Source organism: Lemur catta, chromosome 15 (assembly GCF_020740605.2).
Source record: "Lemur catta isolate mLemCat1 chromosome 15, mLemCat1.pri, whole genome shotgun sequence".
NCBI lineage: Eukaryota > Metazoa > Chordata > Mammalia > Primates > Lemuridae > Lemur > Lemur catta.
The window spans coordinates 3,060,706-3,069,935 of record NC_059142.1 but is presented as its reverse complement, the minus strand read 5'-3'; positions in this window follow the sequence as shown (position 1 = coordinate 3,069,935).

Here is a 9,230-nt window from a genome sequence, read left to right as displayed (position 1 = left end):
TCTTGGTAGCCACTGTCTACTTCCTTTCCAGTTACCCAGCTGTGCACCAAAGGTTTTTGTGATTTTGCAGGTAATGCAACATTTTCCATCATCTCTAAAATTTTATTTATTTTCTACCATGTGCTTTATGCGCCTTATGAACTAACTTGCTCAAGGATAGATTTGCTGAAGCGGAATATTGAATAACCTGGAGGAGCACCTGCAGTGATCATTCTAATTCCAGTTAATACTCATGCTCAGCTGTATTTGCCATTTTTTCCTACTTAAAGAAAATCAATTACCAGCAGGGAAAATGAGATGGCCCTAAGAGGACAATCAATTCAAATCTCTTGCAGTAAATATGAAGCTATTTGTGTCGATGTGTATCTGTGCACACCGTGTGATGTGTTGATGCCTTCACTAGACATTATGGAGAACAATGAAAGGGAGATTATTTTGGTGTAGAAAAGATCTCTCATCTTGAAAGCACCTCAATTCTTAAAAGCCTTGTGAATATTTAATAACTTGGTTAAATAAAAACTGTTTAGACTGTCAGAGATCAAACCATCCAAACTTTAAAACCATATTTAATTTTGACCTAGTCAATAATGCATTAAAAAACTAGCAGTAATTAGTCTTTTACTTTTATTGCTTAAACATATGACTGAAAAATCTATATGGTTGTGTAGGAAATAATAATTAGAACTAAAAAGAAAAATAAAAATCATTTGTTGAAAGAGGTGGTATCAATGGGTGTTTTAAGGCATGCCTTCTAAGTTCTCATTAGTAAACTCAGTTAGGAAACCACTTCGGTGAGTGCCACAGACAAAATCTGAGGCTGGGCAATGGGGTGTGCAAAAAATAACTTACTTGTGATTTTTGAAAACCAAACTGAATTTTCATTTTGCATGCCCATTTTTTTTGGTCCATTCTGGATAATCTCAGAGTCTGTGCCCCCCACTCCCCCATCATGGCTTTTATCAATTCCTCAATTCCTACCCCTAAGACAATGCCAAGACATCGTAGGGAATCTGGCCTTTGGCCACTGTCATCCATCCACAGGCATCTTGGGTCCCTGGTCACCAGTCTGTACTGGTCACAGCTATGCTGGCTACAGACCTGGTTTCTGCAGACCAGACTACTTCTCAGTTTTTTCTGTGCCTTCTTCCACGCCTTTGAAGCTTCCAGGAACCCCTGGAAAGTTGATGCAGGTGCTTCCTGCTGAGGATCACTGCAGCTGTTCTCTTTTTCTGCTCTCATGCCACTGGGGTGGGAGATCTCCTTGAGGCTTGCCCCTTCCCTGACCCTCCCTGGGGGTCAAAGCACAGAACTCTCAGATTCCCTTAGGCTATCTAGGGGTCCCTGTCCTTCCTCCAGCACCTGCTACACTTGTGGCTTAGGAGTGGTTCCTGCTCAGAAATCAGCAACATTTCACTCTCTTATTTTCTCCCTAACTTACCTACCTCTCCTACAACACAGGGATTTTCTTTGTTCTATTATTTCTCAAGGGGTCCACCTTACCCAAGGGATAACATTTTAACTAAGGTCCTGAGAAATGGTAATTTTCATAAATTATTGATTTTCATGAATTATTGATTTCGCCAAAAATAAGTCTCCTCTAGAGACGGGGAACCCAGGAAACTTACTCAGACTCCTCATACTTTTCAGATCTAATTTATATGCCCCACATTTTTCTAAAGTTCACCTACAAATTCTACTTAATTTTTTTTTATCTTCTATGGAAAGCATATGACACCTTTAAAATTAAAAAAAAAAGACCAATATGGTAATAAATAAAATTATAGATTCAGTTTCTTTTCAGAAAACGAACTGAGAAGAGAACAAATAAAATAAGCACATCATGCTCATTGAATCAACTTTCAGCACTACATTACAGTATTTAAAAATGTCACATTTTCCAAGTAAGAGTTCTTCCAATTTTAAAACCCTGGATGGTCTATTTAAAAATGTCTCTTGAGTCTTTTGCATGTTCATTCATTTCTGGATAAGGTGTATTTTAAAACCTACACCCATTTTTTACAGATGTCACAGGATATGAAAGAATTCACTCAAGATGGAAGCAAGAAGCATGAGGATATTTCAGTGTAATTATCAACCTTTTCAATTATTTTTGGCCAAATCAATAGACAAGGCCTGTCTGGAAAGTATCCAGCCATTGTTAATAGGTAATTTTCATATTACGTGGCTGGATACTTTCTGGACAGCCTTTGTATTTATGAAAATTACCATTTGTCAGGATCTTAGTGAAGACCCTAAGTCTTGGGAAGAGTGAGCCCCTTGAGAAATAATAGAACAAAAAGGATCCCAGATACTTGGTGAAATATGTCCCCAACCTGGTCTCAAAGAAAACCAGGTTCTCCCTGCCTGCCGTGAGTTCAGAGGACTTTCATGCTCTGAGGCTCCCGACGGCAGCAAGCCTCGCCAAGCTTAGGGTTGTGTTTCCTGACGTGTGCTCCCCAGAACAATGCCTGCTACCAGGCAGGACCTGGGCAAAAGGAGTCTGGGATCCTGAAAGCTTGGAAAACATCAAATTGCGCAAAATTTAACTAACATCTTTATTGCAATGAACTGTAATATGCTAATATTGATCTAGAGTGTTCAAGAGGAAATATGGTTTCCCAAATTTATTTAATCACAGGATACTTTTTTGTGGAACATTTCCCAGGATGAAGGTTATACCTGTCATTTCCTATATTGGAAATGACAAGAAAAATCTGAGCATCCTCTCAGAGAAAGGCCTGCTGGGAAAATCCCTGATGCTCGCTGCAATGCCCAGCCTTCGGTGACTATCACTCCCTGTGCAGTCTTCCTTCCTCACCATCCTTACTGTCCAAATTGCAATTGCTCACTAATATTGATAAGAACATTTCATATAATTGTCTTGTAATAAATTTCATATTTGTTCATTTTGTGTGTCAATCTTGAACAAGCACATTGATCTTCTCCATCTGCAAAAATCTTACTCCTACAAGGAAGGCCCTTCTTAAATTTCACTTCCACTGGGAACTTTTGGTGATCTTTATTTTATTGGAACTCCCAATAACTCAATGTTTAGCATTTTTAACCATCATCTCACCTAAGATTGAGAAAACAATTCTGCCCCAACATCATGAGATTAGTAAGAATTGTAGGTAATTTATAAAGCAATCAAAATAGTCACTGTGACTTCATGCAAGGCCTGTTTTATCCCTTAGTGAGAGGGGACTTGTGACAAAAATTGTAGCTTCGATTCTGAAAGAGACTTGACCCAGCCTCTGTCCCTCCTTGGCCTCTTGTTTGCTGCCCACTCAAGTCCACTGTCCTGTAATACCCCCGAGTCAGTTGAGAGCAGGGTACCAGCACGCCAGACTGCAGACAGACAGACGGTAAAACCACCCCGCACACAAACACAAGGCCAGTGGTGGAAAGACCGATTGAACGGCAGTGCTTGGAATGGCTTTCAGCTTTTGCCTTTCTTTCACCTGCTTTATCTACCCCATCACAGAGTTTTATGTTTCTTTCTTTGGAAGATATTTTAGATATTTTTGTTTCTATTTGTACCCTCTGCTGACGTCCTAGTTTGGGCTGGTATGAGTTCATGGCTGGCACCTAACTATGGCTTCTCCACTGGGTTGTCAGTTGTAAGGCTTTCCAACCTATCCAGCATACAGTTCTTAAAGTAATTTTCTAAAATGCTGTCTTCATTATTCCTGGGACTGAGAAAAAGAAATCAGGTACTTGAATTTGAAGTTTAAAGGTCCTGGGCCCTAATCTTTTTGTTTGGTCTCTTTATTTTTGTTTCTTTTGATTTCAAATAAATCCCAGTTTTTGGGACCAGGTAGCTTTCTATCCCAAGCAGGGATGAATCATTCTGCTATTTTCCTAATATTGCTGTGATTGAAATATTAGGAAGAGAAATATCAGAGAAGCAAATGGCTTCCACTCCTGAATAATAAAGCTTTTAAAAACTACATTGGAATGATGTGCATGTATGATCCAAAGTAAGAGGTGTATTTGTTGTATATGAGTAATCAATTAGATGTCAAAAGCAAACACTCCTGTTTTATAGTCAATACTTTAGTAATGTGTTAAACTCCTTATAAGGTAGATAAAAAGACAGTTTCAATGTCAGAATTAGCTAACTCTGTATGAGCTAGGCCCTCTGGAGCCAGGCTAGGGAGACCCAGTTCAGGCCTGGCTGTTGTGCTGCGGGCAGGAGAACAGGTGCAGTCAGATAGGTGAGAGCAGGTGGCTCGTGGTTCAGTGTCAGCTGGTGAGCAGAAGCAGCGCAGGCTGGGGTCGTTAATAACATTGCTGGTGGGGATGTCTGGCCAGGCCATCAAGGAAGCTTGTAGGGTGGAATGGAAAACCAAATCTCATGAATAGAGAGGGAGCATGATACTGGAACATCCCAATGAATGCTGAAAACAATAACGGCACAACAGAATTTATCAGTGCATGTAAATATAAGCTCCAGGGCAGAAACGAAGCCAGGGTCTCAGACCAAATTTCTCAGAATCTCTCTCTCTCCCTTGCTGGCCTCTGCATTCCTGTGTTGATTCTATCACAGAGGACAGCACAGCCACCAGCAGCTCACGCTTCTATCCTGCCCGCCTGGTAAGCCCAGGGAAAAGGACACATCTTTTCTAGTAGTGGAAGCAAAGTCCTGGAATTGAACCTTTGGGCCTGGCTAGATTTAGTTGCATCTTCTAAACCAAACTCTGTGGACAGGAAGATGGGCTACTTTGAGGTGTAAATCCAAGGGATAAGGCTGCTTTTATTGAGATTTTGTGGCTTGAGTCTAGGGAGGAGCGTTTGCCCAGAGGAAGATCTGGTTGCTATTATTGTTAGAGGAAGGGCGAAGATTAGAGACCTGCTGTGTCCTGGCTCCCTGTTTCTAGTCTGCCTCTCAACGCACACAGCTGAAAGCACCTCTTCCCCTGGCCTTGCACACAGGGGTGGACTCCATCAGGAGAGCGTGAGAGCCCCTGTGAGTCCCCTGGACACCACTGTGCAAGTTAGATCAAGGTGCTGCATCTTCAAAACGGTTTACTGCCATCCAACAGAACATCGCCATCTAAGTTACAAATCTGCAATGACTACCGCATGAAGGACTTCCCTGGGATTAATTACGGTGGGCACAGCCTGCACAACCTAACTGTGGCCCTGAGTTTGGTACTACTGTGTTCCCTGCATGCCAGGTGAACAGGAGCGATTTTGCAAGTCTCCTCAGTCATTTCTTGACTGCAGTCTTTCTTCTTTTGGCTGGGGCGCGGGGGTCTTCAGTACGGTTTCTGGCAGCAAAATCCTGATATGAGTTTTAAGAGAGAGAACAGAGGGAAGCAGAAATGTTGGGTGAGAATGCTCCAAGAAAAGGAACATGACTTCTCACCTGGTAACCTCATTCTCAGGAATGGGGTGTAAACCACAGAAAACACAAGGAGTGTGCAGGTCAGGAAACAAGAGACTACAGTGTAGTGCAGACGCCCCGGGCAGGCCCCCGAGGCTGCAAAAACCAAACATCTGCTTCTGCTAAGTTAACAGATAAAGGAAACACTTTCTCAGAGTTAAAATAAGATTACATGAAAATTTGGTTATAGTTAATCATTCAACAAATATTTACTGACTGCCTCTTGGGATTGCCACACTGGTATTTATCCCCATGACTCAAAATATCATGTCCTCCCCAATTCCTCAAGACCCATTTTGCAAACTACTACTTCCACCAGATCTCCCTCCTGATTTGTAGCTAATAATCGATTGCGACCTTTGCTATTCTAATAGGAATTGTTCACTCGGCTGAATCCTGCTCTCCTGCCCTGACACTGTGTCGGAGAAAGCTCCCTAAAAAACGCCATGTGGCCTTCTCAGTCTCACAGATGTCCCACAACAGTTCAGACTCTCAAGAAAATCATACAAGGTCCTCAGATCCAACTCCTGATTTCTTCTCTATCCTTATTTTCCTGCCACTTCCAGCTCCTTTCAGTGCCTCCCCCAGGCCAATCACATGCTTCATTCCCACTGAAACACAAGTCCTTTACAGCGCAACACGCCCCTCCAGTCCCTCAGCCTTTCTACACCATGCACTCTCCAGCTGGTCTGTAATCCCCAGCTCTCTCCCCGAATTTTTAGTTCACTGAAGACATCTTTGCTGGGCATCTCCTTGCGTCGGGTACTATGCTACACGTTCCAGGTGTGCTGATGAGCAATGGTGCTGGGCCCTGGGAGTGCCTGTGTCGGAACCACACATCTGTATAACGAGGAACTCTCAGTCTGTAAGGAAAAGCGCTGGGTACTCAGAGACTCTGTACCAGAAGACTCTGTCAAACCAGAGGCAGGAGATGGACGGGGAGACATCCTTGAGGATAAGCATCTTATCGAGCTGATGGGGGGATGGGGGAATACTGTATTCTTGGTAGAAACACTAAGTGCCTTGAGCCAGGAAGGAGCAGACAAATCTGGGAACTGAAAATGAGTCTGATGAGTGTGGAGCATGAAGTCTGGTAGTTTACTGAATAAAATGCGATTTAAGGGATGTATGCGTGTTCCATCTCACTGAGATCATAAATTCCTACACTTGATGTTTCCCTACATGTGGGGCATACTCTCTTTGCTCTCCCAGGTCCATTTTACCTCCTGCTCCTGCCAGAGGGGGTGGAGGGCTGGCCTGGATTTATATTTATCAGTGGGCTCCCAAGCTATCTGGCTGGTGTGCTTAGTGGGGTCTCCTGGCAGGAGACGGAGGCAGGGAGGAGACTGAGGGGCAGACAGGAAAGGAATGGGGAAGGGGAGAGCCATGATGGCGCTTCTCAGATGTGCTGGCCTTCTGGGGAAGGGGAGGTAACATATCTCCAGTGAAGCACTCTGAATTTTTTGAGGAGGACTATCCCTGAGTCCACACACATCACTTATGCTCATTAGCACAGGTGGCCAAAGGATGGTCTCCATAATCTCCACACTGCTAGAAAGACCCAGTCTTCTTTCTAAAGAATCTATCTCTACATCTATCTATTCATCTATCACTCTCTTATATAGCTATATCCACACACACCCATATATATATAATGTAAATATACATATTAATATTATATAAACTTAAAGGAAACTAACCAGTATATTAATCATGGTTATCTCTGGGCAATGAAATTTTGAGTGTGATTTGTTTTATTCTTTATACATTACTGTCCATCAAGATTTTTTGGAAATGAGCATGATTTATTAAAACTTGGGCAGGTGGGATGAAGTCATCTTTAAAAATATACCTTACTTTAAAATATGACAAAGCAGACAAAAACATACACTGGGGAAAAGAATCCTTATTCAATAAATGGCGCTGGGAAAACTGGATAGCCATATGTAGAAGACTGAAATAGGACCCCAGTTTTCACCTCTCACAAAAATCAAATCACAGTGGATAACAGACTTAAACCTATGGCATGAAACTATAAGAATTCTAGAAGAAAATGTTGGAAAAACTCTTACAGACATGGGCCTAAGCAAAGAATTTGTGAAGAAGACCCAAAAGGTAATCACAGCTACAACAAAAATAAATAAATAGGACCTGATCAAATTATAAAGCTTCTGTAGAGCCAGGGAAACTATCATGAGAACAAACAGACAACCTACAGAATGGGAGAAAATATTCACATGCTACACATTGATAAAGGGGCTAATAACTAGAATCTATATAGAACTCAGGAAAATCAGCAAGAGAAAAATCAAACAACCCCATTAAAAAGTGGGCAAAGGACATGAACAGAAATTTTTCCAAAGAAGACAGACTAATGGCCAACAAACAAATGAAAAAATGCTCAGCATCTCTAATCATAAGGGAAATGCAAATCAAAACCACAATGAGATATCATTTAACTCCAGTGAGAATGGCCTTTATCAAAAAGTCCCAAAACAACAAATGTTGGCATGGATGTGGAGAGATAGGAACACTCACAAACTGCTGATGCGACTGCAAACTAGTGCAACCTCTGTGGAAAGCAATATGGAGATAGCTCAAAGAGCTACAAGTAGAACTACCATTTGATCCAGCAATCCCATTACTGGGCATCTACCCAAAGAAAAAAAAACACATTCTATAAAAAAGACATCTGCAGTAGAATGTTCATAGCAGCACAATTCACAATTGCAAAGATGTGGACACACCCCAAGTGCCCATCAATACATGAGTGGGTTAACAAAACGTGGTATATGTATACCATGGAGTTCTACTCAGCCACAAAAAACAATGGTGATATAGCACCTTTCGTATTATCCTGGATGGAGCTGGAGCCCATTCTACTAAGTGAAGTATCACAAGAATAGAAAAACAAGCACTACATATACTCGCCATCAAATTGGTGTGAACTGATCAATAATTAAGTGCACATATAATAGTAACATTCATCAGGTATTTGGCAGGTGGGGGGCAGAGAAGAGGATGGATATATACACCCCTAACGGCTGTGGTGCGCACCGTCTGGGGGATGGACACATTTGAAGCTCTGATTCCAGTGGGACAAAGGCAATATTGCTAACCTAAACATTTGTATCCCCGTAATACATCGAAATTAAAAAAATTTAAAAAATATATAAAACCTCTGTGGTAGGGTATGAGAGAAGAAAAGCAATCCTGTGTGTAGTACAGTAACAGGTTTCTAAGGTCCAGGACTGGGAAGGAGTGGACAGCCAGATGCCTAGAGGACACGGTGGCATCTCAAGCCTGGACACCACACTAAGGAGTGAGAAGGGTGCAGAGAGGGAAGCTGACAGTCACTGAACTTAGACCTCGGCCATTTTACCAGTGAGCTCAAGACCAGCTTCTGGGATAGCAAGGAGAAAGCCTGGAGCTTTTCCAAGGCAGAGCCTGGCTGTTTCTAAGAAGTGGATATATGCTTTAACATGGCATGACAGTTCATTTTAGGTGTCAACTTGACTGGATTAGGGAGTACCTAGAGAAAGCGTTATTTTGGGTTGTATTTGTGAGGGTGTTTCCAGAGGAGATTAGTGGGTGGGTTTGAGTGGACTAAGGAGAGAAGATCCGCCCTCAATGTGGGCTGGGACCATCCAGTCTGCTGGGGCCTGTATAGAACAAAAACAGAGGAAAGGTGCATGTGCCTTCGCTATCTCCTGGAGCTGGGATACTTTCTCCTTCTTCTGTCCTTGGACACAACAACTCCAGGCTCTCTGGATTTTGGACTCTAAGGACTTATATCGGTGCCCTGGGTTCTGAGGGCTTTGGACTCTGGCTCAGCCACACT